A 23,611-nucleotide genomic window follows, 5' to 3' on the forward strand; every position below is an offset into this window, starting at 1 on the left:
ACCGATTGTACTGAAGTTTTACATGGACATTCTCAGGGATCCTGGAATAAATATAGGCCTATCCTTATTACAAGAATCCCTGCGAGCTATGCACCACTGACCTCTGAAGCAGAAAAATCTCATCTTGGTCTCTAAATAGTTGCGTCCTATGAATTGAAAGAAACTGTTAAATGTTATCAGCTGTTTTGTGTTAACATTGCTTTATGACAGCATAATCATATGTTTAATTAATTTAACAAATATTTGAATTTTTACATTTATAGAGTGAAAGGATAATAAAAGTAACAATATTTCTTATTTCAAAACCGTGGCAACAAGGAGATTCAAAACATTTATTTGGATTTTAATTAATGAACTAATGTGGGAACGTGTACATGTAAGGTATATAATTTTGTTTACTCAGACTTTGTGAGACGGTATATTTACAGTAGCTGAAGGACCAAGACAGAGGGACTGGACATTACCTTGATTCTACAAACCATGCGCTCCGTGACTACAGTTTGAGGAAAAAAGCGAGCGTAGTGAGTTAGTGATTGTACCAAGTAGAAACACAAAGCAATACACGAGACACTAAATGCAAATTTTATGACAGAAAATCGTCGATGGGACATCGCATCCATTTCTCATTGATGAAATGCATGATACCGTTCCGGGTATATAATTCCCCCACTGGACCCTGGAAATAGTATGGTTTTGCGGACAGTGATGTGAACAATGAATTGGTATTTGGAAGCAAGAACATGCTGTACCATGTATCATCGTTCTGTATGGATTGCAGCTGTCATAATGTAAGTATTGAATAGTGCAAATATTATTGACGTTGATTTTAGCTTTTAATTTTCAATAGCAATATCTGTATCCATAAAATGTAAAATTCGGTACCGTTTTAATTCCAACCTCACTACAGAATATATATATATATATAGGATCTCTATATTGTCTCTATATTGTTTCTTGGAGCAAAATAACAAACTATTTTTGCGTTGGAAATTTAATTAATTCGAACTAGAAAAGCTAAATCTTAAATAAGAATTACTCGCAATTTTGCTTAACAGTCCTTTTAATCATTAACACTGAAAAATGTGTACCTGATGCATGATAAATGATTAATTCGAATTTCATGTGGGGTTCGTTCCTCAAGTGTCAGAGGTTCTTGCTAGCCTTATTTCTATAAGGGTGTGCCACTCCCTGTCTACTTTGACTGGAGAGGCTGGTTCAGAGCCTCTATTAGTAGGCCTACCCCAAATACTTCCTCAAGAATCTCGCCAGGAGGCGGCTCCTACCCCAATCTTGCCCACTCATAATATATTCTGTCCCAGAGAAGCAGCATAAAGGTACTTACATGACTATGTGTAATTTCTAAGCTTCTTTTTTTAATTTAAAAACGTTACATTTTTTCTTGAATCGAATACAAAATTTCGTGTTCAGTCATTTGACACGGCCGATTAAAAAAAATTTACAAATGAATAATAATAATTTTACATATCCTTCGTGATAAAACCAAACTAAAATGACAGATGAGATACACATCCCTAATGAGCGTTCATGTTTGGTGACCACTTTAAGAAGCTTTTACAGGGCAATGTAGCGACATGTTTTAAGTGTAAAAGCTCTCTACATGTCAAAACATCTCCTACACGCCCAGAGCAGCGTGGTAATGCTTTTACCTGAGGTTGCGCTGTTTACACTTCTCATGTTCTTCGTCTTTAATCCGTCTTACTCGACCAGCACATCTTTTAAACAGGTTCCTAATGACTACTATAAACGTAGGTAAAACATCTTTATACTATTTTACGAACTGTAGACGAAGATAAGGATATCTTTGTTAACAACTCAATGTAAAACTACCTAAAGGAACTGAAAATGTGTTTAACTTTATTTACTTTTTCACTTTATTACTAACAGAAACTGTTTTGAAGGTATTCAGTTAAAACATATGATAATTATGATTTAATACTAATTTAAGTTACTCGCAGCTTCGGACGATATTTCTATAAATATTTCCTAAAAAATAGGATCATTTTAAATCGTATATAAAACTCCTCTGTGATAACTTATGGCCTCTAGAAGATTTTCTAATATCCTGATCCATATTCAAACAGTTGGATAATCAGTTTAAAGAAAGTATTTTGAGGACTTGAAAATGGAGAGTGAAATATTTTAATAAATACCTGGTTATAAGTAGAATGAATATATGCAATTTCTCTGCCACGCTCCAAGACATCTAATAGAACTGTTATATTGAGTTCAGTAAGATTTGAAATGAAGGCAATAATTGTTAATGTAAATAAAATCAAGATTCGTAGTTTTTATAGTATAAGAATTTACAATGTAATCCTATGATTTGGTCTGTATTATAATAAAAATAACTTAATAATAAAAGCTTCGTAATTTAATAGTTTTTGTGAAATTGCATATAATATAAGTACTAAAGCAGTCAATTTAAAGGCACATTACACAGTTCGTCTAGAATAAGATGCTAACAAAAAGCTATTTTCTATTTTTACGGAAAACATTTACTGCTCACAGTGAATGGAGTCCTCTTTGTACCGAATTTGTGTACTCATTCAAATTCATGTATTCAAGACTGATGAGAGGTTTAATGTTTCACTTTCAGCTTGATAACGACACATTCACAACTCTCTCATCGTTAGTAGAGGACGCATTTAACGAGCGGGTTTAGACAATATTCGCGGTACAGACATAATGTCGACTTCTACCACGCCTTGTATGTAGTCTTAACTCATATGAGGATTATTCAAATACATAAAATAATAGACAAAATATGCTTCCTGCGTTGCAGGAAGCATAGGCTACATTACCGAGCAACGGTAGAACTTCCTGGTTACTATCTTTTAATATCAAATCAATATTCATAATTAGTTTTTAAAGTACATTATAATGAAAATAAATAACAGGGACAAGCTAACAAAATTCTAATCCACAAAATATTAAAACCAAAAAATGATAGTTTTTATCATATTCGATTTTGGTAAAACACATTATATGGGGTCCGAAGCTACATAAAAGTTGCGTATATCCATAAATGTGATATTTTACAAATTTAAACAAAATAATTCATATCCGAGCTGAGAAATAGCCATTACATAAATACTAATTAGATCACCAAACTGCTATTGTAATTGCAATTAAAAATAACAGGGCATAATCTACAGAACTGTTATACCGGATACAATCCGTTAGAAATTATATTTGTAAAAGGTTTCGATGTAATAATACCAAATCTAAACACATAAAACGACCTCAGAAATGGCAAAACTTCGCTTTTTAAATATAAACGTTTCGACCATGCGTCTCCTTTTAGAAACGTACGCAGGATACAGATCTGTTTATTGCGAATAGTTTGTAGCATGGGATGCTACAACAGTCTGTTGTTGGCTGTCCAATAAAAACACCTGCATATATCATTTAAAATAATATGTTTGTAACAATAATTGAGCTCTCATGGCAAACTCTTGCATAAAATCACTAGTAATTGCAGTATATTATTATCGTAAAATAATTAATTATCGTAATGAAAAACAAATATGCACATAAAATATTGTATGTCAACTCAATTTAAGTCTTTAGGGTATAAACACTCCATACAATATTTTACACATTCATTATGAACAGATAATTTAGAAAATAACACCAAGAATAAAGCATAAAGCATAAAAAACACACACTAGTCAAAGTTCAACAATAAATGAAGGAAACATTATATTGTAAAGTTGAAGCAAAATATTATTTAAGGCAAAATTTACTTCAAAATAAGATTAAAATTGATTTCGCTGGAATCCATAAGAACGATTTACATTCCTAAGACCGCATTTTTTTAACAAATAACCAAGATTAAGTATTGATTGAATGGAATACGCGCTAAAAATTATCATGGTCAATTAAAATAAAGGAAAAAAACCTACACTGCTAGGGCCGAAAATAGAAACTGAGTGGTCGACGATTCTCCTAACTTCCGAATATTCCCTCACTCTTCGATAGACATATATTGGTCCTTACCTTAGATGTACGTCAAACGGCTTTTGAGGTAATGTATGTACAAACCTACCTGGACCTACACAAATAAATATGAAATTTTCAAACTGTCTCGATTTATTAATAATATTTACGAAATTTCAGTCACAAGGTGAATGGTTTGTTAAATTATGTTAATGTACAGATCCTCCGCTTTTGTTTGTTCTGTAAAAGGCTACTGTAAATATAGTATTTCACTATATCCAAGGAAACCAATTTCAAGTAAGCTATATATGTATAAATTCACAACTTTATTCATTAAGTAAAATCCAGAATAACTTAATTAGTAAGAACTTACCACTGCTGTCATGTATAATATAAGTTAGATAATACTATTAGACATGGCAGAACACAGGATAGGTAATCCCTGGTGTGAGGCAATAGGTATTACTACAATTTAGTGAGTCAAAATGCTCCGATGATCCGCAGTAGAAGGGTACTGTGGATAGGAGGGAAAGGTAAGAGTCAGAGGTAGCCGTTACACCCTTCCGTTCAAATAGGAGCGCCACAGAAGGTGGAAATCCTGAAAAAAAAGGAACGATGAGAGGCAGATGAAAAATTTACGGTAACTGCGTGAAGGATAAAGAAGACTGCGGGCTCGAAGAACTGACTGAGGAGGCCCTTGTGCCTATAGTCATATATTTAGGCGGGATGTCCGATATATATTTAATTATATATATATATATATATATATATATATATATATTTAATTATATATATATATATATTTAATTTCAATAAACACTGAATCGCAAAAAGTACTTGCTCCGCCGGGAGTCGAACCCGGATCTCTCACTTGCCGGGTGAATGTGCTACCATTACACCACAGAGCGCTTACTTTTTCCGATTCAATTATTTTGTATTTGGCCGTATCTGTCACATATGAGTTTAAATAAGCAAACTAACATATGATCGGAAGACCAAATACCTGTCAAACGACTTTTATTTACTTAAAATATACATATTTATTTAATTAAATATGTATATAAGTAAATATATATATTTAATTATATACATGTATATATATATAAAAGCCTGTCAATATGAACAGCAATAATAAAACAAAATAATACCTTAAAGCTGATCTAAGGTGCAAAAGCCTACAATAATAACTATCAAACTACTACTTTTTATATTTTATGAATACTTTTTTTCCTTGTTGTTGCAGTTCTTAGTGGGTTTCTACGAGCTTTCTACGCACAGAATGACAGGGAACTGTAGTCAAAATATTTTTACGAGAAAAGTGTAGTTATAAAGTCAATGCCTTATCTTTTACTTTTACACAAAACCTTAAATTATATTACGTATTATATAAAGCTGTACATATACCAGTGTAAGAGATTTGAAATTGGAACTGTAATGAATCTTTAAAAATCCTGTTTTTTGTAAATACATATGATTTTAAACATACCTCATAGTTCATTGATAAGATCTCCATAAAGGCCTTTGTGGGTTGAAGCAATATAACCTACATTGTTACATTATCGATTCTATATATTGGATCGTTGTGCTTGAGGGGTAGTGTCAAAGGCAGGCATCTGCAAACTAATTACATAACATTCATCTTGATAAAATATAACCCACTTATTCTTCGCCAGTAGAATTTGTGTTTTCTCTGTTATATTTGCATTGATACAACAATACACAGTTATGTTTTCAATCAAAGTAGCTATTCTTTCCTAACTAAATAGACATCATTAAACAGCATTGTCCTAAATACATTCTTGTTTGAAATTATGGTAAAGGGATAGTTGATGCCTAAACATACATAACCTAATAACATAGTGTAAAACTCATCTTCGTTCAGGCTACATCTTCTGGTAATGGTCAACACTAAATGGGGCGTCGAGAGAGATTAATTTTGATCAACCAGGGCAACTTTGACTACCGTTTAGCCTACGTAAAACAATACATACATTTATAAGCACTGAAAAAAAGAATAAAGTTTTACCTACTTGGACCTAGTTACCTCATTCATCCATTATGAATATCTTATGCTTATTGTTTTATTTTATTATTCTAATAGTCAGTGTGTTTCTAACCCACACTTTTATATTTGTTCAGTGCTAAATGAGACTTTAATTGAATAGTTTTTAATGCGGTAATTAAATTTAGTATTTGTTATACAATTTACACGTAACTTTTAATTCAGAATAAACTGTAAGAATCATTGATTACGAAACTTAGGCAACGTTATTAGGCCATAAATCTTTATTTAATTAAACATGTTGTGGAATAGGTTTAAAAAAAGTCCGTTCACACTTAAACGTTGGTTACATTTTTTCATGAGTTATATTCTTAAAATATCCAACCTAATAAGCATAAACGTACATTTTCATTCTAATGCAATATTTTTTATGTCCTTGTATTCTGTTCCCGTTCTTAGCCCAAGTTGTAGAACAATGTTGTAGTCTAACTATACAACAAACTCAAAACTTAATACTTACCGGTCATATGGCTTTAAAAACATACCAAACCACAAAAATGTATAACTAAAGGTTTTTATGTCTTTAGCTTTTCGAAGGCAATTTTACATGTTCTCGTTAGGAAGCTGCTTGCGTCACATTTACAACATTTTTTTTAATATTTTGTCACGGCACTCTATACTTAACCAGCTTAACTAAGGGAAACAGTGCTTTTTAAAAATATACTCTGGTCAGTTATTCCTCTTTAATTTATCATATTTTGAATTTAAGGCTCTGCTATAAAATATCACGGTATGTGTACATTTTTTAATTTCGTTACAAGTATTATATTAATTGGAAGAAAACTAAAGTATTATCTTATAATTTTACTGCTTAAAATTTATTATTATTGTACAAAAAATAAAACTGAAGATTAAGAAAAAAACTCTTTACCTCTTTTGGTGGCACGTCATCTTTTGTATACAGGGAACGAAGCGCCGAAGTGGTAGTCACATTGTCTCATCAATTTGAGTACATCGGAGTGCACTCAATTGTGCTCCTCATGAGACAATGAGACTTCAACTTCACCTATGTACAGTTGTCTCTGTTGTTGAAACGATGTAAAGGTTCGTTTTGAGCTTCTTCGTCGCCGACTTTCTTTGATCTCTTTACATGAACATGACTTCAGGTTACATAAGTCAAGTCTGAGACAGCACCAGATACCAGACGCTGCAATGAAAGGAAGGTGAAAAGGAGTTAATAACTACATTCAAATTGAGTCTACGCATCCTACCGAAGCTGCGTTATGTGTAGATATTATGATTGTACAAATATACACCTATAATTATTCTAAGTTACTGTATACTTACAAAAAAGGGTTCATAATAACGAGAGTACAACAGGAACAATAAGATACTCTCTTGTAAATATCTTTCGGAGAGAAATTAAACAAGGAAACTTTTATTCAGAAAAATGTATGAAAGCAGTTCAGCATATTAAACATTTGGTATTATCTACAGTAACTTCTAGCTTTTTCGTTTAAATGGTTTTAATCACTAATAGGTGAAAATTTAAAATCGTTTTGAGTTTGAAATTGCAAGGAAGCTTAAAAAACATTAAGTGAATCTTTTTTAAGTGTGTACGTCGCCATTATCAAACATACTCAGAATAATGGTTATAACACTTTGTGGATGTTAAGAATATAGTCCTGCTTTATATTGAATGAAATATAAACTCCTGCTAATTGAGTTTAACGAAAATAGTAGTAGGACAAAACACCAAATCTCATTCACGAAGTACATATTATAATATATTTTTACAACTCTGCTAACGAATATTTCAATAAAAATATTTTTATATAGGCATACAATTTGAATAGCGCAGTAATACCAACACTGCGGTCAGTGCAATCGAACCGACCACATTACTTGAATGACACACCTACTGCAGTCTCGTGGGGATGTCGTTCATTCACATTAATGCAGGTTGCCAGTTAGTTATATTTCGTATGGACTCTGTTATATTACCAACTCTATTCATGAAATTCATAATAAATTTTTTCCAATGTACCTAATGATTTAGTTATACAGGGTGAGTTTAAAAGGACTTTACGACTTTGAAATTATATAGATATTTATTGACTTTACTTAGACTTGATCTATGTGTCATTTTGTAGCAAATTACTTCAAGTTTGACTCCCGTAGTGCTGTAGTACCAAGTTCCGCCACTGCGAGCGCCAGCTTCGTCTGTACTAAAATGGCTACTCTCACTGGTGCGGAGCGTGCTCGCTGTGTGTTATTGTTTCATGAAACAAACTCTGCTAAAAGTGTTCAGCGTAGATTTCGCACAGAATACGGAAGAGACCCTCCAAGCAGGCCTTCTATTTACAGTTGGCACAAGAGACAGGTTGTTATGTTCGTCATGAGAAATCACCAGTTCGCCCACAGGTAGTGATGAAATGACACTGTTGATACCTTTGCCCGTAGTCCTAAAAAATCAACGGGGCATGCAGCTGTGGAGACTGGAATTCCACAAAAGACAGTTTGGCGAGTGCTACGGAGACGTTTTCACTTAAAACCATACAGAATTAAGATGGTACAACATATCACTGATTTAGATAAAGCTGCTCCTGGAGAATTCTGTGCTGTAATGTGGGATCGAATGAGGGAAGATGAGACATTCCTGAACTCAGTAATCTTCAGTGATGAGAGTAACTTTTATATCAGTGGTAAAGTAAAAACACCCATAACTGCAGAATGTGGGGGAACGTAAACCCAAGAGAATCCCTTGAACGAGTTCGGGACAGTATAAAAGTGAATGTGTTTTGTGCGATGAGTAAATTTAAAGTGTACGGGACATTTTTCTTCATGGAGAGAACTGTCACTGGTATCATTTATCTTGATATTTTACAGAATTTCTTTATTCCTCAAATTGATGTAGATGAACAAAAAGATGCTCCTTTCTACTACCAGCAAGACGGAGCACCACCTCACTGCCTAACAGATGTTAGGTATTTCCTAAACGGTCGTTTTCCAGGTCGTTGGATTGGGCGTTCAGGACCAATTGCATGGCCACCTCGTTCCCCCGATTTGACCCTTATGAATTCTTTTCTATGGGGTTTCATTAAAAATTAAGTGTATGTTCCACCTCTACCAGCCAGTCTTGAAGATCTAAGAAGAAGAATCACAGCTGTGGTTGCTGAAGTTACGCCAGATTTGCTTGAACGGGTGTGGCGAGAAATTTTATTTTTTTTACCGTTGGGATGTTTGCCGTATCACTAATGGAAGTCACATCGAACCGAAATAAGAATATGACAATAAACTTGAAATAATTTGCTAAAAAATGACACATATATCAAGTCTGTAAGTAAAGTCAATAAATATCTATATAATCTCAAAGTTGTAAAGTCCTTTTAGACTCACCCTATATAAACAGATTCATATACTAGGGATCCAAATTTGATGAGCAATAGGCTAAAATATAAGACAGTAAAGAAAGACTCGTATGAAGCGAATAATACTTGAAAATATTAAATAAAGTGGGTTGGATTAGGGTACGCTACATGATTATAAAATTGAGTTTGAGGGTAGTCAACGTAAAAGGAATAATGCATGACTTGCGGTATTGCCTTGGGCTTAGTTTGAAAAACACAGTGTTTAAGTAATTGGTACTACTTGACCTTCACCGTAGCGTAGTGGGTAACGCTGCGGCTCTCTAACCGAAACGTCAAGGGTTCGAATCCCGGGAAGGTCAATAACTATTTGTAATGTGTTTGGACAGATTTCCTTTAAAAATGTTTAGTATCCTCAATTAAAAATTCCATTAAAAGCCCCTTAACCAATAGACAGAATAAACGGCACACTGTATAAAAAACTAGGATGACAACACCTTCTATATTAATAAAACTAATTAGATCTTGCACCAAACAATAAAGGGGTTCGGCGGCACGATAAAGTGCAAGAAACGTGAACTGCGGGTGGAGCGAGGGAGACAAAGGTTACAAACTTCCATAAAGAGATCCGTACAACTATCCATTACAAAGTTCAGCTCGAGAGAGAAGCCGAAACTAAAATGTTCTTCGGCAGCTTAGAATTCAATGCAACCCTAGAGAGGTCGGGTTATAGCTGTTTTCAAAACACAGCTTGATCTCCGACCAATCAGAGACAAGGAAAGATAGCAGGTGATCTTGCCAATCAAATGTCTGTGCATAGCCAGTTAGTGTAACTCGTTGAAGTTATGTAACAAGGTACATGTTAAAATGGGTACACAATTTAATGTAAGAGAGAAAATTATATTCCGAACAGTTTTATAAATATTATACAAATAATTTGGACATAGTGTTTAGTGATACAGCGTGTCTAATGGGAATAATGTGGTAAAACGTGTTGATGACTCTTATAGATTATTCGTAAAAAGTTTTCTTTAATTAAATGATATATCAATTAATCAGAAACTAAAGAAACCAATCTGGACTCATGTCAAATTAAATGTGTGCAACCTTCCTCTCGAGGTTAGGAAAACCAATGACAAAAGTATATGGGAACGATAAACCGATATTATTTGATGGTCGAGAAGTTAACAAAAGTACTATAAGACAAGTTCTCGGGTGTACTCGTAAAAACAAAGCAATATAGGTTTTGGAGAACAAATCCTTCTTGATATCTTCCAACGCGATTGCTATATCATCAGTTTCTTTCAGAACCTGGTTAAATTTCACGTTTAAAGTAACGGAATGACATTAATAATATGTTTCTTTTCATAGTAATTTTTTGTTTTATTCTTTTTTTCAAATATTAGGGGTTGATTTTAGTTTAGTTATAAAACCACTGGGAAATATTGTATGTATGTATGTATGTGCGTGTGTTCGCAGACATACTTACATATGGATATATACAGAGTATTCCAGTACTGAATTTTTTTTCATTTTGTTTGCCACACATAAAAATTATCAAAAGGTTCATACAAAGGTATGTCCTAAATTTTTAATTCTGCTTTCAATTTTCAGTTATTTCGAACTTAAACTTTTGAGTTTTTTTATTACAGAATGGGGACCCTTATGTTAGAGCCTTAGTGACGAAGACCATAAAAAGGACATCTGGGACATCTGTTCTGGTATTTATCCTCGTATTAAACCTGAATTTGCCATAAGGGCATCCTATTTTCTATTAATGCCGATAGCAAGACTCCTGGAGCGCACCGAGATGACTTCAACGGACCCACTTGTAGACTAATAGCAGAGTCTCCAAATCGTACAAATCAGCAATACTCACTGTAAATTTTACACTTTTCAGTATCCTCAGATGTTCTTCCGTGGCGAAGATGGCTACTACTATATAAATATTCCTCAGTGCAACCCAAAGTCAAAGGTGAGTCTTAAGAAGACCGTATTTGCAGTTGACTTGTAAAGTTACATGATCATGGAGCATCTTGGAGAAGAATGCTGCCTATTACTGTTTCATAACCTCTTCAATCTGGGTTTTGTTAATATGTACGCGAAAATGGAGACTGAAATACTGATTTGGATTCGCAACAATGAAAGAGGAGCTGAATACTGCAGCTGAAAGACGCCATGGCAAGAAATGAGAGCCATAACAAAGATTGGCAAGACGGTTTTATGGCTATTGGCTTTGCCATTGTCATCTATTGTCTCATGACAAACAAGATATAGAAGCCTTTTTTCATATTAAAGTTAAGCAAGTGAAAAATGGCAGAAACTTTAAATCCCAATGTTCATAATATCCCATGGTTCGACGATAGGATAAGACCTGACTCCATTGGTAAGTATATTCGCTGAAGTACCCGACCCTTAATGGACAACCCCTATTAAATTTGTTAAGTCTACTATGATTTATGGTCCATCTGGACCCCATAACGAGAACTCGCCCTGTGTCTCAGACTAAGAGGGGAAGTATAGCCGAGTATATGTGGAGGGTGGGTGAGTGGTTACTCTGGCTAGGTCGTGCTGTTGTAAAGACACTGATTCGCAGCAGTACTGATTGAGGAGCTTGGCATTAAAAACATTATTTAAAATTTAGAATATTAGATATGTTTTGCTGATGTAATTTGGATTTTTTCACCCATTGGTCAGTACTATTTGTGGGAAATGATGGCTAAAGTTATTGTATACACTGGTTTTATAATAATTATTTTGTAAATTTGAAATTTTTCATTTTGTACATTATGAATGCTATATTATATATATTTTAGTATTTTATATTATATTTGTTATTATTACTCATGAGTAAATACATTATCTAAATATGAATATTCTGTTAAAGGCGAACACAATATTCGGATTTGTTGTAATTTTCCTAATGGATGCAGCCGCACATTACGGTCACTGGGAAAGCTTTGTCCACAGGTTTGATAAACGCGCCGCCAACACATCACTACCATACAAAAATACAGTGAAATATTGTTTGTACTTTCCCTAACTGAACATAAACAATAATTGGATGGGTTTGACGTCATGTAAATAATAAAAGAGTCTACTAGAACATTTTTTCAACAAGGAAATGACTTTAATAATTAATGAAACAACAAATGTTTATGGTCAAATATATACTTTTATAACAATAGCCAACATTTATAACTTTACTGGGCACTCCTAAAACTTAATGTTTAGTTTTGTCGTAAGATTAAATAATAAAATAAAAGTAAATATGTCCAATGGGTAGGTAGGAGGGCCACTTGCAAGGACAGGATCGCTCAGCAGTCGCCCATCCAAGCAGCAGTTACGATTGACATTGCTTGATCCGGTTATCTTGCGATAACCGTTGTACCCACTACACTGCGTCATGGGCAATAAGATAAGATAATACTAAGATAAGATCATCTTATCGCAGTCCTACATTTTTGAAACACCTGCTTTATCGCTTAATTTATACAAATCACGTTATAACTAATCCTAAACCTAATAAGATTTATTCAGAAAAGCTAATTGTATATTATAAAGTACTTCTATTAAAGAAAGAGAAGTACGTTACGTCAGATGACGTGTAACTAGCCTCGTTGAGGTTACATTCAAAATGTAAGTATTTTGTTCAGTGAATTAGGCTACATGTGTTACTATGTGATTTGTTAAAATGGTATATTATTTAACTCAGTTTTTTTAATACATTAAAACGTTCTGCGATTTTATCGTTGACCTCCCTGTGTCCAAATTTAAACGCTTAAACGTATATAATGTTTGAGTGTGTTCTTGTGAGGTTAAAACCAAGATAGCCGTCAGTTTTGCAGCTCTATACAAGGTAACCATGCGTGACAGGCTTACTGAAGTTTATTATTTTATTCTGAAGATAGATTTATGAGATTTGCTACAGCTCATTCAAATCCCATAGCGCAAGGAACATGTAAAATCGTCTTTCTCTTACATTGTCTACTTACAAACAAACTCACACAATTGAATATAGAAGGATAAGATAGAATGTAACGAAAATCTTACCAACCGTTCCACCACAGGTTAAAATGTCACATCATTCTTATCAGCGTGTTTAAAAATGTGTATGCCTATGATTTTATCGTTGACATCATGGATTCCTATAAGCACATACAATATTTCACTCTCCATTAAATCACATAGTAGTAAGGAACATTCAAAATGGTCAACAGGTTTTAGATTTAGTAGATGGATATGGAAAATTGAGATTTTTATCTCGAAAACGGCGTATCATAGTGCATCTTCCGTGAAATAGTAGCTTTCTTAGTGTGTTTTATATTTTCATATTGGACCCAACATTTTAAAACTTCTAAGTTAAAAGTGTATCATTTACTAAACAAGGATAGCGAATTTAGATTGTTTCTGTTAATATCTAACACGTAGAAAATGGTCCACCCTAGTCCAATTTCCTTGAAATTTGTGCTTACTTCATTTGTTCTTGGATTGGACGAACCTGTTCACGTGTATATTTAAATTATTTCATCATTCATTGACAAAATTCTATTGAGCGGTACGTTTTACGAAAATGTATCTAGTTAAGACGATACTCTCATAAATAGGATACCTGTAAAATGTGTACCATATTTTGCCGATATTTAGTGACATTAGTAACTAAACTACACTGAAACTCAATACAAAGTTACATGTGTTCAAAGCATAATACAGATATTAAGTTTCTGAGGCATTAATACTTGCATATTATGTTAATTTAAATTGCTTGCGCTATTCTTTTGACTACGTTATAGCATTCAAGATGAACTCAGTTTTTGTACTTTAATTAACCTTGGGAGAGACGAAGAACCTGTACAGTTAAAGTGGTTTCCGGTGTAGGTACAGAATGCCGCAGTAAATATCAGTTACGCTTCCGGTCCTGGGCAGCACCATATTGTGAGAATAGGGAGACTTCTCCCCTCCAACCCCAAACTTCTTCGTCCTTTACACCACACAAGGGTCAAACGAATTGATAAAAAAGCCACTTTCACATTTTACAAACTAATTTAAAACTGCAAATGAATGGAAACAAGGTTTCGGACATTTGCAATTATTATGGGTTATATAACACAACGTTTCTTTCAAGAATTGAAATGTATTCTCTTCGTCAGATGGGGGAGGTTTTATTACATACAAAAATTAAAGAACAAACATAAGTATAGAAGGGAAATAAAAGGGTTTAAACATACCCAAACATAGATATATGACATAAGCTAATACATATGTCATGATAATATATTATCAGAAGTGATCTTTGATAAACGAAGAGGTTCGTAAAATCAAGATGTGAGGCTTTAAATTTTAAATAATTTTAAAAAATGAGCAAATGTTTTCATCTCCAAGTGAAGGAAAATTAAACTAAACGACACACTTCTATTTAAATTTATCCTTAGAACAGTTTTAATTACTGCAATATTTAATTAAATTTGATACTAGAATAAGGAGGACATTTACAAAACGTTAACGTTAGCTTTGCATTTCCAGACCGTTTCTTAGAATTACGCAAGTTGTTCTTGTTTGACTTGAACTTAGTACAACTTCAAGAAAATAACCACTAATTAAATTTACGCTTTGACCAGTTTCAATTAACTGTGCCACTTACTACATTAAAACATTTTGATGCTATATTAACAAATGCATTTATGAAACGATAATGTCAGTATTACATTTCCAGACCGTTTCTTAGAACTACACGAGTTGTTCTTGTTTAAGTTGAAGAAGGGAGAACTTCAAGAGATACTGTCTAATTATATTTTAGAAGATTCATCATATTACCCAATTATACTACAGATTTTTTTCAAAGTTTAAACATGGATAATTATTAATTGTTATATAGCTTATTAAAGCATTCCTGAAAATGGCAATAAAACATATTTTGCTAATATAACTTTCAGTAATACACAGATTCATTATATAATATTAAATTATGAAATTATCCTTCTGTACAATCGACCAGTATCATTATAATACATGAATATTTATTCTTATGATCTTAGAAGTTAAAAGTTCATAAACCTGTAATTTCTCATAATACATTTTTGAAATATAACGTTTTGGAATCCGATATAAGTTAAATTATAATAATAATAGAATAAAGTTTCGTTTTCCCAAACGTTATAATTTGCAACTTAAAAGATGTGCATAAAAAAACGAAGTATTTAGTCAACAGGAAATTTTAAGAAATGGAGAATACCACTAGAACGTTGAGAATTGTAACTACAAGCCACAGACATAAGGATGAAAAGGGTTGGTATTAGGCAGATCTATATTTCTAATTTTTATCCATTCTAATTTCCTATTATATTTCATCCTGGACCTTAATATCATGGGTGTGTCTAAATGCTATCGTCTTAAGTTTTTAAAATTGCTGAAATTTGTTTAGCTTTCCTCCCTAATTATTTAAATATTGATAACCAAATAAAGTAAATTTAAAAACTCGTTGGCTTTGAATAGCCAGTTACTTTGTTTTAAAAGTTCTCTTCCCGATGTGTTATGTTTGTTCATCCCATTTCTTGAGAAATGTTTTTCAAATCAGGAATTTCAAGTAATTTATACATCTATCACTTCCTTATATATTTCATTTAGTCTTTTTCATACGCATTTATTCCTTCATTGTTTATGAGCTCTTAACTAATTAAGTATTATTACCCAAGACGGTGCCTTCTGGCTGGTTTATACCTTCCATTGAACTCACACTGGGCACAGTAAAAACCGATGTCTCATTTAAAATGTGGGCAACCTAATGGATGTCCAGGAGCGGTACATCACTAAACGCAAAAGTCGAGATTCTGGGGCGCAAGATAATTCGATATGTCTAGTTTAATGCGGAAGATGACTGTTGGAGTTAGTGGGTTTCCTAAGAGTGAAAGGTTCTTGCTAGACTAGACATACGCGTGTGCAACCCTCCACCTGTTTTGATTAAAGAGGCTTGTTCAGAGCTGACTTCCCTTTCTTCATTGGGATATGACTGAGATTAAATTCCTAAATTCTTCCTCATGGGTCTCCACAGGAGGCAGCCCCTAATCCTAACCTTACCGATCCAGAATTTCTATGGATATGAATTATTACACTTACTAATTTTCTTTTCATTTTGACGCATAAAAACCAAAGTCCAATCTCCAAACAGTCCTTGGTGTTACTCTAGTTACACAATCCCCTGAGGTTGGGACTCAAATAAACCTACCATAAACAAAAACCAAGCATCGGCCAGTCCTTTGTGTTCCTCTAGGAGCACAGTCCCCTGTGGTTGTAACTCATTCAAACCTACCGTGAGCAAAATCCTGCACTTCACTCAAAAAGCTTATACTTCCGGCGCTAGTATTCAACTTCAAATACAAGGGGGTAGAGTAAAATATAATAACTTCTGGCTGTGCACTACACATTTATAGACCTACATTGGCATGCTCAAAAATGTCAAACGATCGTAGAGAACACTTCTGGATGAGAAAATCTCTGTTTCTTAAATTCGAATAGGAATTTGAATCAACAACTAACTGACGAGTGAGCACAAAGAGAATATTTTACAACTTCACGTGTGACGTTTGTCAGATCTTTAAGTGTCACCTGACTTCCTGATTAGAGATAATTGATTAAAATATGTCAATTTAATATGGACAAAAGTTAGAACATGATATCAAATAACTGACAAGTGAACACAAAGAGAATGTTTTACAGCGTTGTGAGTAACGTGATATTTGTGAGATTGTAAAGTATCCGCTGATTTTATGTCACTTCAGTATGGACAGGATTTTGAATATCACATCGACTAACTGACAAGTGAGCACAAAGAGAATATTTTAAACCTTTGAGGGAATGTATAGCTGAAATACTTTTAAATCAATACCTGATACTTTTCTAGAGAATATCGCAATATTATTTTACCTACAAAAACGTAAGTTGGTTATATTGAAATAAGCTATCGATCTAATAATATTATGGTTAATACAATTTACTAAAATTTTCTGTGAATTAAATTGACGATGACTTTCAAAACTTTTAATCTGTTATTGTTTTTGCGATTTTCTAAATTTTTAAAATTTTGAAGATATTAATGACAGGACCATTTTTGCATTTTCATAAGTATTCTTGTTATTAACATAGTTGTTGATGCCAAGGTTCTCACTAATCAGGTATTTGTTTCTTATTAATAATAAGGCTGAATAAACATTTTCATCACTCTTTATGCACTTATTAGTAAATGACTCCTTATTAATTTTAAATCATAGTATCCTGAACCTAGGATCCTTAAACAGTTTTGATATCTAGCTGATTGGCAATAAAATTACTATAATATTTATTTGACAGAACTTTAAAATACTGTTTACTACAAATCTTTCAGTGAATGGAAAATACCTTTATAACGGTTATCTTTATGACAAATATGTCACGAACAAGCTATATAAATTGTGAGAAATCTATTGCAAAATTATACTGTAGGAAGCTATCTATATGTTACCTAAATTGTCTATTAAGTCTACAGGTAATGAGACATAGGGATAATGTACTATTTACATTGAAGTGGTGCATTGCTGGATTATTACACAGGATCATTATTGGAATCGAATTGTCCGAGCCCAATCACTGAACTGACCGCAATCCGGTCACCAACAGCTGATGTCAATTCAGTAACAATTAGCTTTACTAAATAGTGATTTACCATCACACGTACGATTCTATTCTACATAATAAAATATCTACATCCAAATTTAAAGTTATCACTAAATTGTACGAATGTTAGTAAACATCAAGTAAGGAAAGAGCAATGTGCTGGCGCCTTCGTGTTTACACCCATACCCGGGTGAATAAATTATGCAGTAAACTCAACATCTGGAACACAATTCTGAGATTTGAGCTTAACCACTGTTGCGCAGCTTGCTGATGGCAGCATATACCTTTAACAGATAAACCGCTCGCAAAGAAACCTGCGCAGAAACAACTATCTGAACAGCCGCGCGCGCAGGAGGGGCCCCTCCAGTGGTGGGGAGTGGGACAAGCACTCATCTATGCCTTTGTTTTATCAGCTTTTTGGTTTATGGCTTGCTCACGCCATTTTGTTTACACTGCAGCTACTTATCTATTCTATAAGTATATTTTAGTTTTGTATGTAGGCTATACAAGCGTAAAATATTAATTGAACAGACTAATGTAGCTATAGTCGTATGCAGGGAATGGGTTTTGGTGTGAGGTTATCCGTGGCAGGGGTTAGGTCAGGGGATAGATCGAGCGGGCGAGTTCCGAGCAGTGGTGGGGGTACATGGAGAGGGCGGCATCACAGCGGCGGAGGGGTATTTACCCCATCCTGAGTGGACTAAACAAGCCCAGTCTTGTTGTAAGCGGTTTACCTATAACACTGCACGATCATATTTTTAATTATTTTAACCTACATTTTGATTTTGTTGTTACTTTTAAAGTATAAAGGAATAACAAAAGTAACAATGTTTCTTATTTCAAAACCGTAGCAACACGGCATTCAAATAAATTAATTTATTTTGGATTTTAATTAATAAACTAATTTGGGAACATGTAAATGTAAGGTGTGAAGTTCTGTTTCCTGTACATTGTGAGGCGGCATATGTACAGTAGGTGAAGGACCAACGGGAGGGACTGGGCATTAGCTTGATTCTACAAAATATTTTTAGCCAAGCCTAAAATTTCAGGAAATAAGCGAGTCCGTGATTATAACAAGTGGAATAACAAAGCAATACACGAGGTACTAAATGGAATTTGTATGACAGATAATCGTAGATAGGACATCGTATCCATTTCTCATTGATGAGGTATATAATTCCTCCACTGGACCGAGGAAATGGTATGATATTGCAAACAGCAATATGAGCAATGGAATGATATTTGGAACCAAGAACATGTACTTCACTGCATCATGTATCGTCTATACATATGGATAACAACCGTCATATTGTAAGTATTGAAATGTGTAAATGTTACTAATGTCGATTTTAGTTTTTAATTATTAGTAACAATATCTATATCCGTATAATTGAGAAAACTGTTGGTTTGAATACATGTCTCTTTATATTGCTTCTTGGAGCAAAATAACTAACTACAATTTTGCGTTAGAAACATCATTAATTCGCACTAGCAAAAGAACAAAGTTTAAAATAAGAATTACTCGCAATTTTCTTAAACGATCCTCTTAATCGTGAACACTGAAAAATATGTACCTTACGCATGATAAATGACTGGGACCCTAACTTATCACAAGTCTTTAACTAAGAAAGCAGTGAATTTCAACTATGAAGTTCCTTTATGTTGATTTAAAATAATTCAATATTGTTACTGAATTCGTGGGAGCTATTCGAAAAAATACACGGAGTGTTGCATATAAATCGCAGGCGAAGCCGCGGATATGAGCTAGTTGCTTTATAAATATTGCGCATCTAGGAAACATTGCCACGTATATGACTACAATCTATTACTCAGGCGGTCCCATGCATCTAATTTCATTCTTCATAATAATTATTAGGATTCCAATTACAATACTTCATGTCCAAACTTTAATTTTAAGGCGATCCCAAATATTATCAATGTGTATTCTTGTGTGGCGTACATTTCTGAATATTTCTTATACATATAAACAACAGTCTATAATTACTGAGGTTAAAATTTATATTTGTTTTCAAATTATGAATAGAATAAACGTAATATTAATTTAAATACAATTATATCATTGTAAAGCACCGAAAAAACATCAATATATGGAGAAACTTTTTACCTTAACCTCATGTATGTGGTCGTTACCTCTGATATTAAGCGGTTATTGAAAGGCGGTTGGATGCGTTTTTATACTGTTGCGTTCGTGGGTTTTAAATACAATATTTTTAATACTTAAAAAATACAAAACATTTATTTTATGTCTTACCCGTCACAGGACAATCGTAATTATCTCAACTAGTTCCATAATTAGCAGTAAATTAGTAAAAATCACTTATTTTTAAAACGAGGATCGCTATTATAATTGGCTCTTGTAATTGGAGGAAAACACGAAGAGGTGATTTCTATTGCAAGAAACATCTTCGGCAAGAGCTCTTCACAAAGTTATTTAAGGCCTTCGAGTGTGTATCTGTTACTTTTGTTATTTACAATGCAGTTATGATGAACGTTAATTAACATAGTTGCAACTCTTTAATAAAACTTGCAAGAAATATATTTATTTGAGTTTGTTTTATCAATTCATCAGACATAGGCATGAATAGAATACATGAGTTTTCAAATAACATTTCTCAACAAGTATTTACTAACAGATCATTCTTTTACATAATATATCAACTTTACTAAATATACTAAGTGCGAAGGGAATGTTCGTAATTAAACATGAGAATTAATAATCCGTTCTTCATGAAATAAATAAAACATGAAATATTTATGAAGAAAAGCAATCACATTTCTGTAGATGTTGAGTATTGATTGAGACCGATGAGTACGTGGATTTCAAAGGACTTTTCAATTTGAGTAAATGGATTTCCATGACGTGTTCAACTGAAGTGACATTGCGTATAAGATCATGTTGAAGGATCTAACAGAATAATATTTTTAGTCTAATAAAAATTTGTGTTGGAACTATTTAAACGCGCAAATCGAAAATAATAAACAAAGAACTTATCATTTTTTTCTCATAAATAATGATCTATTTAGAGTGACGAAGTAATGGACTATTATGCGTAAAAAAAATATAAAACGAGAGTTGCAGAGATTGGTAATCATGCTTGGTTAAATATAATAAAACTTCATACCATTTAATCAGAGGATATTGGAGTTGAGGGTGCACTAATGAATTTCAATTAACTAGTGCAGTCAGACAGATGATGTAAACTTGCTTAGCCAGCATATGTACTTTGTAATTCATGATAATTGTTGGCTCAAAGTTTAACATAATATCATTTTTATTTTCACTTAGCGGCCGAGTAAGAGATTTATATCAGTGCCAATTATATTCTTAATATATTAAATTGTTTTTATCAAACAATGTATACAAATACACTATATTTATTTGCAGTATTTTTACAGCAAAATAGTATCTCAAAAATGGAAGGTTTAGCTCTTAAAATAAATAAACTAATGTTTCTTACGAACGTCTGGCAAATACAGTATTAGTTTCTTGGGTGGTGGTCCTACTCTAGGTGCCTTCGTCTTACGTTACCATGGATAGGATCTCAGGGAGACCTCATAGTTTTCTTTGTAAAGGAGAATTTTTGTAAACCTTGTCGTTCGAGACAAATTTTTATGTAGATTTCATAGAAATATGCCTGTTGGAATAGGCCTCATGAGGGAATTTTCGGGAGACTTTGGATTTTCTACGATTATGATCTCCAGAATCCAAAATCACCATTACTCGAAACTTTATATACATAAACACACATGCACACCATTATATTTTTATATAATAGAATATATTTAAAGAGACTATTTGATACACACTAATTTATCAAAACCCAGCAAAAACCATAAAAGATAGAGGCATGAAAGTTGGTATATAGGATTATCTTGTAAATTGAATGCACACAAAGGAAGTTTTTTTCTCTCGGATCTCATAACCTTCCACCCTGGTCTCCAATTTCTAAATATTCCATAAGAAATATATTGCAGCAAACACACGTCATTAATCAAATATATCTAAAAAGAACGTAGTTAAGTCATTATATTTAAATTTGATGTATTATATTAAACTAACAATGATGCGTACATTTTGTCTTTTTTAAATTACTCTTATTTCAATTTATAAAAAGGAGCTTTCCAACTTGTATCTACACTTTTAATCTGTATGATAACATGCGCAACTGATTGTTATTAGATTGTAAAGAGTGTACGGTGTAACTTCATAGCCGTACTTAATGTAATTGAATTTTTAAGTGTAGTGAAGGAACTGTTATGTTCTGAAAATAACTTAAAAAACTCATTAAGGTCTGAGTATTAGTCCAAAAGCCCGCTTACTAGTACACATCACAACCGCATTGTCCACCACACTAAGCGATATGGACAAGTCCAACCACAGAGTAACAAGGTATATACCTTATTACTCTACCTTATTACTCTGTGGTCCAACTGTAGAATGTTTCAGTTGTAAATTGCGTCTTGGAATGCACCCATTTCCGTTATAAATTTCCTTATTGTACTAATAGGATCTTTAACAAAATTTATTGTATCTCTCAAACAAGGAAAATTGCACTAACTGCCCTGCATAATTCAAATTCAAGCTGAGGGCTACATACTATACTTCACCCGCTTGTGATTGTTTATGTCTTTTCAACATTTTTGCAGGCTCTTAAATATATCTGGCGGAGATTTTGTAAAACTAACTCCTGAAAAAGTTTACCACCCAAGGCGAACAACATACTTCTTACGCTTTTCGTAAGCTTTGCCCGTCTATGAGCACTTCTGGTTCAAGTGAATTATATTTCCAATGCCCATTTAGAGTTTACCTTGTTGCCACGATCAAAAATATCTGTCATCAGTGTATTTTTATAGTCATTGTACACGTACATGTACTTTATTATAAAGTGGTCTAACACTCCACTCAACCTATAAGTTCAAGCAGAAATTTATTTTAAAGATATCAAAACGTAGCGCCTTCAAATAGTGTTTGGCTATTTAATATACGCAACTCTCTAGTAATTGCACTTTAGAATGTACAGGTTGTTTTATGTCTTGCAGCGCTGCCTGGTGGTGAGTTACATTAATAGGCATAGGATATAAACTTTCTACATGGAAAAATACATATACATGCAAATTTTAATAATGGTCGGTCAAATACTCTCTGAGTAATTTTCAATTAGATGTTCCAGCGGAATTCCATGAATCCTTCAACTGGGTTGAGGGGTTTACACACCAATAGATGTTTAAGACGAGCTGTTATCCCCATCAGGTATTTTATCGATCAGATTGGCACCAACATGCGATGAGGGCACGTGCTCAAAGGGTTACAGTCATGTGTTGTTAAACTCACAAGTTGTCCCTGCCTCTTGCTCCGTATTGGTACATATCACTGCCCTGCGAAGTGTAGACCACTTCGTTTGACAGTACACAAGCACCTTGTAGATCTAAAGGCAGGGCAAAGACATCAATCCGAGTTTCCTGAATGCTTCTTTGCAGATATCTCTGTGCTTTAGCTTTGAAATTATTATAACAGTTTCTATGAAGCCTAAATACTCATCCTAATTCCTTTATTCAAACGTCAAAATGTTACGATAAACTATTAGAAAATAAGTAAAATTTCAATGAAACAATA

Source organism: Homalodisca vitripennis, chromosome 1 (genome assembly GCF_021130785.1).
Source record: "Homalodisca vitripennis isolate AUS2020 chromosome 1, UT_GWSS_2.1, whole genome shotgun sequence".
NCBI lineage: Eukaryota > Metazoa > Arthropoda > Insecta > Hemiptera > Cicadellidae > Homalodisca > Homalodisca vitripennis.